Source organism: Lissotriton vulgaris, chromosome 7, assembly GCF_964263255.1.
Source record: "Lissotriton vulgaris chromosome 7, aLisVul1.2, whole genome shotgun sequence".
NCBI classification, from domain to species: Eukaryota; Metazoa; Chordata; class Amphibia; order Caudata; family Salamandridae; genus Lissotriton; species Lissotriton vulgaris.
In genome coordinates, this window is record NC_141695.1 from 343,192,784 (window position 1) to 343,204,003 (window position 11,220).

The window sequence follows — 11,220 nt, forward strand, 5'->3', positions numbered from 1 at the left end:
CCAGATAGTGAGATTACTCTACAAAAGTGCTGAGGCAGTTAGCAACGTAGGCTTCTAGGATTTTTCCCAGGAAGGGCAGCATTATAGATCTATACCTTGGTGGTAGAGACCTCGACTAACAGGAGAAAAGTTACCAGAAGTAACTTAAAACTCATAAATTCTGTTGTAGGAGGCTTCACCCCCTCATTTAAAGTGGTAGAGATATGAATGTCTACACCCAGGTCTAAATATCCACTCAAGGTGAAGAGCAAAAAAGAGGAGAGTTGAACCTAGGTGGAGAGTAGATCTACACATGTAAATGCACCCTTGTAAATCAAGCCCATAGTCTTCTTTGTGGTTTCAGAGTAAGTACTAAGCAAACTGGCATCAGAAACTACAACCTCATAAAGATTACTTATCACCCTCGCACATGTACAATGAGTACTGTATTTACTGCAGCAAAGCGGAAGTCAGTCACAGGTGGCACCAAATGGTAATTGCTCCTGTACATGGGGAATATTTCCCAGCACGTTCTTACGATAACAACTGTCATAAATGTCCTGTGCTACATACCATGATACCGTTCTATACCATGTGCTTGGTTCCAGGTTAACATTATATGAACTCCTTATACATATCTTTCCTTTGTTTCCCTCATTAGTGTGCCAAGAGTGTCCTCCCGCTCCAGTCTGTACTCCTGGATGGACAAGCAGTAAGATGATCCACCTTCTTCAGTGTTGTCCCACATACACCTGTGGTGAGTACGATGCTAGTCATTACAACCATAAACTAGGGAGAAAGGGAACGTGAAATGGACTCTCGGGGCAAGGTCATCTAGATATCAATAATAATTATCAGACACAGTGGAATGGTCACGTTAGCTCCACCAATCAGAAGGTTTAGACTGGGGACATTAAGTGCTGTTATGTGCCTGCATTCTAAACCCTCTCTGGATCCAGACGTAAATGCTGGTGGGAAAAACGTGAGGAATGTAGGACAGCCATGAAGGCAGCGGAGTGAAAACAGGGCGAGCAAGTGAGAACCAAGGCCCCATAGGAGAGGGTTGAAAGTGATGCACAGGAGATAGAAAAGAGACTTAAACTGACAGTGGTGCTGTGAAAACTCACAAAACGGGGCATAGAACCGCAGAAGGTGATTGGTAAACTGGGGAGTGAGAAGCTATTACCGGACACTGGGGTTGGGCAAAGGCAGTACTAGCTGTGCCCACAGACAGCGGGTGTTCAGCCTTCCCATTTGCTCAAGGTCCATATTGTAGACATGAAGTTGTGTTGCGGGCCAAGTAGGAATTAGGGTTCCCTTGAATCTGACCAATAACGTACTTATCGACCATTTGTATAAATTTGTATGGCACTTGATTAAGGGGTGGGGAGGAGGGAGTGATGAGAGAAGACATGACCGGGAGATGTCGGGGTTTGAGAGAGAGGTATGAGATGGTTCCAGGAGGTCTGAGGGAACAATGTAGTGTTAGCGGGAGGTAGGGGTTGGCGATGAGCTGTGCAGGCAGCAGCTGTCGATATCCAGTGAATGCACCCTCAGTGCCCCTCCTCTCTTTCCTCTTGGCTGTCCCCAGGCCTTCAGAGGCTGTGGAGTCCATGAATACTCAGGTGTTGGTTAGAAGCAAGATACCAGCATGTTCATATGTTGGGCTGGTTGTGCACAACAGCACAGTTCCTGCCCTCCCACAATGCCCAGTTCCTTGGTGAGACTGCAGAGTCTTTTCTGAATCAGCCCCCTTTGACTTTAAACTCACTGTAGTCTGCAGATCTTCTTGTGGAACATTTAAAGGCTCCAGCAATCCATGAAAGCGAACCAAGGTATCATTGTGTTTTTGCTGAGACTGCACGGAATCCTTTAATCTAAATGATACGTGGAAATTAATATAACCCTCTGTATTACTTATCACCAAAGGAGATTAAATAACACCATAATGTCCCACCATCAGAGTCTTATCATCATCCAGGTTACATCTGGTGTGAAAGTAAGGGGGTGTGTATATATGGGAGGTCGTACCTTGCAGTCAAGAGTAAGAGGAGTATCTAAGTGATACTCTGTGATGGGTGTTGATGTTTGGAAATTAAATCTTGCCATGTTGTCTAAAAGCTGGAAATAGCACTTTGTAAGATAAATGTTGTAATAAAATCAATGAACGTGACCGGGCGCTGGGAAAACTCACTCTGGGAAACTCTGAGTTTTAACCGCACACACTTGGGGGACGAGGAGGGTGTAACGGGGATAAAGGCTTTTACCGATTTCTTGAAAATAAGAAACTAATATTATGTCATCTGTTGTTTTTTATTCCAGAACCGCCGGTAAGTTGCCTGTGTCCATCACTTTCTACATGCAGTGAGTAACGCTCAAAAGACAGACGCCGATGTCATGGCATGGTTATTCTTGGTTGAGCTGAACTTCACTGGGGCTGTGGTTCATAATGTTCCTAGTCAGCAACACCTTCAAATGTTATTATGGAAGCTGGAGTGATGCATTTAATATGTTTACTGGGACAGGGCACCCTCACACTTGCAGTGGGACCTCCAAGCAGACACATTATGGGCTCATTACCTAGGGCAGAGGTGATATGGAGTCATTGTGTAAGAGAGAGACAGCTGAGATAGCTAGACCTAATATGTAGGGTCTAGAGATAGCAGAGTTAGCATGGACTTAATACGTAGGGTCTAGAGATAACAGGGATAGCATGGACTTATTACGTAGGGTCTAGAGATAGCAGAGATCGCATGGACTTATTACGTAGGGTCTAGAGATAGCAGAAATAGCATGGACTTATTACGTAGGGTCTAGAGATAGCAGAGATATGGACTTATTACAAAGGGTCTAGAGATAGTATGGACTTATTACATACGGTCTAGAGATAGCAGAGATATCATAGACTTAATATGTAGGGTCTACAGATAGCAGAGATAGCATGGACTTAATATGTAGGGTCTAGAGATAGTATGGACTTATTAAGTAGGGTCTAGAGATAGTATGGACTTAATACGTAGGGTCTAGAGATAGCAGAGATAGTATGGACTTATTACAAAGAGTCTGGAGATAGTATGGACTTATTACGTAGGCCTAGAGATAGCAGAGATAGCATGGACTTAATATGTAGGGTCTACAGATAGCAGAGATAGCATGGACTTAATATGTAGGGTCTAGAGATAGTATGGACTTATTACGTAGGGTCTAGAGATAGCAGAGATAGCATGGACTTAATATGTAGGGTCTACAGATAGCAGAGATAGCATGGACTTAATATGTAGAGTCTAGAGATAGTATGGACTTATTAAGTAGGGTCTAGAGATAGTATGGACTTAATATGTAGGGTCTAGAGATAGCAGACATAGCTTGGACCTATTATGTAGGGTCTAGAGATAGCAGAGATAGTATGGACTTATTACCGAGGGTCTAGAAATAGCAGAGATAGCATGGACTTAATTTGTAGGGTCTAGAGATAGCAGAGATAGCATGTAGGGTCTAGAGATAGTATGGACTTATTATGTAGGGTCTAGAGATAGTATGGACTTATTACCTAGGGTCTAGAGATAGTATGGACTTATTATGTAGGGTCTAGAGATAGTAGAGATAGTATAGACTTCTTACGTAGGGTCTAGCGATAGTATGGACTATTACGTAGGGTCTAGAGATCTAGAGATAGCAGAGATAGTATGGACTTATTACGGAGGGTCTAGAGATAATTTGAACTTATTACATAGGGTCTAGAGATAGCAGAGATAGTATGGACTTAATACGTAGGGTCTAGAGATAGCACAGATAGCATGGACTTAATATGTAGGGTCTAGAGAGAGCATGTACTTAATATGTAGGGTCTAGAGATAGTATGGACTTATTACAGAGGGTCTAGAGATAGCAGAGATAGCAAGGACTTAATACGTAGGGTCTAGAGATAGCAGAGACTTAATACGTAGGGTCTAGAGATAGTATGGACTTATTACGTAGGGTCTAGAGATAGCAGAGATAGCATGGACTTAATACATAGGTATCTAGAGATAGCGGAAATCGCATGGACATAATACGTAGGGTTTAGAGATAGTATGGACTTATTACGTAGGGTCTAGAGATAGCAGAAATAGTATAGACTTATTACATAGGGTCTAGATATAGTATGGACTTATTACATAGGGTCTAGAGATAGTATGGACTTATTACGTAAGGTCTAGAGATAGCAGAGATAGCATGGATCTAATATGTATGGTCTAGAGATAGCATGGACTTAATACGATGGGTCTAGAGATAGCAGAGATAGTATAGACCTATTACGGCCTTTCTAGGTCCCACCACTCGACCCCTTTGCTTAGGAGCCTTCATTGGCTCCCCATAAAACAACGAGCCAGGTTCAAGTTAGGGTGCTTGACTTTTCAAGCAAGAGCTGGCACAGCCCCTGCCTTTATCAACTCGGCAATTTCTCCCTATGTTCCTTCGAGGGACCTCCGCTCCTCTAGCCTAGCCCTATTGACTACGCCCCGGTTCAAAAAGAAGCGCGCAGGGGGGCAGAAGTTTGCTGTGCTTGCTCCCACCTTCTGGAATGACCTCCCCCTACCGTTAAGACTCTCTTCCTCCTATATGGAGTTTCGGAGGTCACTAAAAACGCTATTATTCCAGCAGGCCTTTATACCTAGCTCCCCCACCCTTCTCACTCAGGGACCTCACCAGCGCCATGAAACTGATCCAGTGTACGTGCGCTCTATAAGCATTTTCAAATTCAAATTCAAATTCAAATACGTAGGGTCTAGAGATAGTATGGACTTATTACTTAGGGTCGAGAAATAGCAGAGATAGCATGGACCTAATATGTAGGGTCTAGAGATAGCAGAGGTAACATGAACTTAATACGTAGGATCTAGAGATAGTATGGACTTAATACTTAGGGTCGAGAAATAGCAGAGATAGCATGGACCTAATATGTAGGGTCTAGAGATAGCAGAGATAGCATGAACCTAATACGTAGGGTCTAGAGATAGTATAGGCTTATTACGTAGGGTCTAGAGATAGTATAGACTTATTACGTAGGGTCTAGAAATAGCAGAGATAGTATGGACTAATTACGTAGGGTTTAGAGATAGTATGGACTTATTACGTAGGGTCTAGAAATAGCAGAGATAGCATAGACCTAATTTGTAGGGTCTAGAGATAGCAGAGATTGCATGGACTTAATACGTAGGTATCTAGAGTTAGCAGAGATAGTATAGACGTATTACGTAGGGTCTACAGATACCCTGGACTTATTACGTAGGGTCTAGTGATAGTATGGACGTATTACGAAGGGTCTAGAGATAGCAGAGATAGTATAGACTTATTACATAGGGTCTAGAGATAGTATGGAGTTATTACATAGGGTCTAGAGATAGTAGAGATAGTATGGACTTATTACATAGGGCAGCGGGACAACAGAGACGGTGTAGACCCATTACTCAGGAGAGAGAGAGAGCAAAAATGGTGTGGAACATAGAGCAGAGAGCTCGATGGCAGAGATGGTCTGGAGACATTACGTGTGGCAGAGGGATATGTGACGTTACAACGCGTGTCATTACATTGCATGCCGTTGCAACGCCAAACTTTACCCTGACTTTCTGTCGGGGGAGCGCTGGAAGTTGGAATAGATTCATTTTCTTTTCCAGCTCCAGTGTGTGCAACAGTAGGGAAGCTGTTGGAGTTGGATCCAAAACCTTCTACCCACTGCTGCACACCTTTTTCGTTGCAACGGCATGCAGTGTAACTGCCTGCATTGTAACTGTTGCGTTGTAAAGGCTGCTTCCCATTGCAGAGGAATAGCAGAGGAGGTATGGAGTCATTACGTTGGGCCGAGCATCAGCATACATGGTAAGGACCAGTGTTCCCTCTAACCCGCGCGGCTGGGCGCCCGCGCAGCTTTAAGGCACCGAGCGCGCAGTGCCTCTTGTGAAGCGCACACACGTTCTGGCCGCCGCCCGCTTTCAGAACGCGAGCGGCGAAAAACGGCAATTTACTGGTTGCCTGAGGCCTTACAAATGCCCTCATTCAGTCCACAGCCTCTCTCTATTCAGAAAAGCCACGCATCAATTCCAAAAGCATTACGTGTGCTTTACACGTCATGCTTTTGGACTTGCTGCATTTCTTTTTTAAATAGAGCGCAGCTGGGTGCTGATTGCAGGCCGTTGTGAAAGTATTGCTGTTAAATGCAGCACTCTCATGTGCTGCATTTAACAGCAATACTTTCACAACGGGCTGCAATCAGCACCCAGCTGCGCTCTATTTAAAAAAGAAATGCAGCAAGTCCAAAAGCATGACGTGTAAAGCACAGGTAATGCTTTTGGAATTGATGCGTGGCCTTTCTGAATAGAGAGAGGCTGCGGACTAATTGAGGGCATTTGTAAAGTAGGGGGGCACTTGAGGGCAGCAAGGCCCGGTTCACCGGCCTGGAGCATCGGGGAGAGAGGGGCTGAGGACCCCCGGTACCGCAGCTGTGTTGACAGTGGCGGTTGGTGGGGTTTGTGAGAGGGGGGGCAGGCATGCAGGAAAATAGGAGACATGGATCTCATGCAGGGAAATTAAGGGATGCAAAGTAGCAAGAACAGAGCTAGTGCTCTAGCTTGTACACCTGTCTCATCCAGCCATGCTTCTCTTTTTCCGTGTATCTCACTGTCCCTGCCGCTTTCTTTTGTACCTATTGCTGCTTAGTACCTCTCTGCTGTAACTGGCACCGGTCCCTACCTCTCATTACCCCGTGCCTGTGACCGTTTACCTCTCCTTTTCTGCTGAAAATCTGAGCAATATACACACTATGCACGGATTGTTCTCGTCCCGAATTTGAATTCAGCGCTGAAAACGAAGTAGCAGGCACGGCCACTTGGCGCTGTGTAATATCTCTGGCTACTTCATTTTCAACACAGTGCCAGGTGTTGCCACGCAGTTGAATGCCCTTTGCAAAAGTTGACAGGCCCGCTTTAAGTTGTTCATTGCTGCATTTGCGTGTTCAACTGGTCCAAACGAAGTGAGACCTTTGCCCAGCCTGGCTGAGAAACAGAAAGGTGAAAGGGGGAACAAAACCCTTTGAGCCGTATGGGTGTTGCGCGCCTGCTCCTAATTTTCTCATTATCCCTCCTCTATACCCCCAGTGCACCTTCTCTGGGCCAAACGCGCTGCTCGAAAATAATAAAATTATATTTTGAATTTAAACCATGTTTATTGGCTTTTCCGTTTCGGTTCTTGTGCTGCTTTCGGACAGAGTAGGAAACCCCGGGAACCACTCTGATCTAGGCAAGGAGATGGTTCCATTGACCCAGCAGGGGAGAGAGACAGGGGTAAGACTGACTGCAGCGCCTCACTGGTTTCAGTCCACGCCCGGGCTCAGCACCACTCAGCACACTACAATGGACCACATCGAGGACACGACTCTGATTGGGAAACGGTAACCGCAGGCAGTGGGACGCATAATCACACACACATACACAACATACAAAATTCAGTGAATAAGAAATGTATTCAATTTCACACACGCATACACACAAACACATCCATTCACGACAACACTCTCCACCAAACATTCATGCATACACGCACGCACAAAACACTTTAAAAGAAAAGAAAAACACACACACACTCTTACCTTGCTGCCGGTTCCGGTCCGCGCCACCTCTGGGATCTGCTCTGCTCCCCACACGTCACGTCACAGGCTCACAGCCCCTCTAGGCCAATCCTGGCGCCAGTTGGGGCACAGGCCTTCTCGCCCGCAGCACGCCCATTAGGAGGCCGAAGGGCTCCTAATGGGCATGCGCAACCAAGCAAAAACACAAATGCGCATGAGTGGACACGGTGCGAAAATTCGCCCTCCGTCCCCACTCATGCGCACTTGTGGTGCTGCATGTCCCCTGGCCTGGTGACGTCTGACAAAGGACGGCAGACCGCCCACCCCCTTCATGGCAGTCTGGCGTCATGCAGACAGTTGAGTCCTTCTTCTCCGAGCCCTCTGCGTCTTTGAACTGATTCACTTCAAAGACGGGCTGAGCGGGGAAGGGGGCAACGCCCCAACGCCCATAATGGACGGACCGCCACTGTGTGTTGAGGAGATGCATGGAGCAGTAACGCTACAGCCCCCACACACATAAACACACCCTACGGCTGGACGGGCTCCAGCTGCAGCCCAAACCCCCTTCTGACCACCCACACCCTTCCAAACTCAGGGACACAGGAGCAGCCTCGTCACACCAACTGGAACACGCAGGAACAACCCCGCCCTACGGTGCCACCCGTCGTCACACCTGGGAACTGTTTGGATTGACACACAAAACAAAGTGAAACAAGGCATGATGTGTAGGAATCTGCAGCCTGCCATCAGACTTCGGCGAGCATCCAGTACGGTTACAACAAGCGTATAAATATGAAAGCCCACACATGAGACTTCGAGGAGTTTGCAGAGAAGGACAACCATTGCACAAGATCTAGAATGATTCCTGTCTAAATCTCCAAACAGGTCCAGCAATACATCGAACAACATGTGTACAGGACAGGTGATGCCAGGCCTTTCCTCACACTTTGGAACGTGGCGCTTCAGCAACCATGAAGAAGTTAAAGAGACTTCTAGGCAGTACCAATTTACAAACCTAGCGTACACAGACAGGAGTGCAACATTTTAATCTATGCTAGATGAACATTTCTGAGTTCCCATGCTACCATTTTGTTTGCTGGAGGCTTTTCTCCAAAAGGGGATTGGGCATTGGGGAAGGCAAAATAACTCAGTTTTCTGCTGCAGCACACAAGCACCAAGCACGTTTTCACATCATGACTAGCCCAAAGCGGTCCCAGACTGATAGAGCAGTTGCAAGTGTTGCACAGGCTATTGGTGCAGATGTATCTTCCAAAGCCCGCTCCGATGATTTTTATGAGACGTTTCAGGTCACAGAATGGCACTTTTAGAGTCTTCAGCAATGTCTCCTGTTGGGCCGCCATGTAGTGAAAGTTCCCATCATATTTTTGCCACTCCCGGTGTTCCTAAGAAGGGAGTTCGGGCCAGGATTGCTGACTGGCCACCTCGAAATAAGTAAATGCAAGCCGTAAGGCAGTCATTTGCAGAAATTTCTTTGTCATCCCCAAGAAGGCTAAGAATCGTTCTGCCGTTAGACATGTTACCAAATTACATTGGCAGAGAAGCTGTCCTTTCAAATTGAATTACTATCGGCAGTTTCCCTTTATGTGAAACATTTTATTTGTACTGTATTGTTTTCTCTTGAAAAGTATTTCATCTCTTGGTATCAGAGTACTTAAGGAACATGTTTTATATTTATTTGTAAAAGACAGTATATCCCATTAACAAATTCTAGAGGCAAAGCTCATCATACTCAAAGATAGCGGTATTTGTCATACTCCAAGTAATTTTAGTAATTATTTTGAAAGAAGATGCAGCAGTTATTATCAAAAATGTAACAAAAGTAGTCCAGGGTGAAACTTTATTGAGACCAGCCAAAATGTCTGAAGTTTTTTCATCCAACATTGTGCAACATTTACTAAGGTTTTCAAAATGTTATATTATTCAAGTTTAGGTAAGTTATGCATGCAGGGAGAAATCACTTGCGCTGTGCTCGCTGGTCTCTCACATAATTTTTTCATGCTAGTAAGCCCTCGAGTGAAAAAGTAATGAGAGATACTTAGGAGTATATTTATGAAGGGGTTTTGGGTCTTGTTTGCACCACTCAACATGGAGAAAAGAAATGCAGCAAGTTTTTATATAGTGCGAACTCAACCGAAAAAGTATTGCAGCGCTTTACATGATTTATTATTATATATTTTTTTGTCTGCATGGGGAGATTAATTTATTTGCCCAGAATCAAAGGATTTTAGGCTGACCTGAGACTAAAAACCATCTCCAAAATCGACAGCTCAAGCATTAAGCCACAACCCCAACCACAAGAGCGGAAGCATTTTCATTAATATATACAACTTGATTAAAAAAACAACTATTGATAAAGCCAATTGTCTTGGCCACGGCTCGAGACGGGGTACCACGCGGGTGGACGGCATCCCCCCACTTATTTTGCCGGGAGCTCGATAACTGGAGCAAATGGAGCCACACATTCACTCTTTGGCCTCTCTGGGGTGAGATCGGAGCCCATTCAGAACGCTGCTCACGCGCTGGCTTCTCTGATGCAATTGCATCCAAGGGGTGAGTGAGCGGAGGCAATGACAGAAGCAGCAAAATATCAGTAGGGTGGCACACTATATGATGCACTCATTTTTAGCTTAATTGCTTTGAAGCCACACCCTTAATTGCATTGGTTACGCCCCTTTGAAAGATCCCCGAGTATTTTCATCCCACTCAAAGCCCTGGTCTACAAGCGCGGTCAGGTTCTTGGCGCACATAGCCTTGGCTGCAGCGCACAGAGACCTTACTCTGCCGCACACAGAGGAAAATAATTAGAGGGAACATTGGTAAGGACTCGTTACATAGGGCAGAGAGACAGCAGAGATGGCATGCACTCCTTACACAGTGCTGAGGGACAGCAAAGATGGCATGTACTCCTTACACAGTGCTGAGGGACAGCAAAGATGGAATGCACTCCTTACACAGTGCTGAGGGACAGCAAAGATGGAATGCACTCCTTACACAGTGCTGAGGGACAGCAGAGATGGCATGTACTCCTTACACAGTGCTGAGGGACAGCAGAGATGGCATGTACTCCTTACACATTGCTGAGGGACAGCAGAAATGGCATGTACTCCTAACACAGTGCTGAGGGACAGCAGAGATGGCATGTACTCCTTACGCAGTGCTGAGGGACAGCAGAGATGGCATGTACTCCTTGCGCAGTGCTGAGGGACAGCAGAGATGGCCTGGACTCCTTACACAGTGCTGAGGGACGGCAGGGATGGCCTGGTCTCCTTACACAGAGCTGAGGGACAGCAGAAATGGCATGTACTCCTAACACAGTGCTGAGGGACAGCAGAAATGGCATGTACTCCTTACACAGTGCTGAGGGACAGCAGAGATGACCTGGACTCCTTATACAGTGCTGAGGGACGGCAGGGATGGCCTGGTCTCCTTACACAGTGCTGAGGGACAGCAGAGATGGCCTGGACTCCTTACGCAGTGCTGAGGGACAGCATGGATGGCCTGGTCTCCTTACACAGTGCTGAGGGACAGCAGAGATGGCATGTTCTCCTTACACAGTGCTGAGGGACAGCAGAGATGGCCTGGTCTCCTTACACAGTGCTGAGGGACAGCAGAGATGG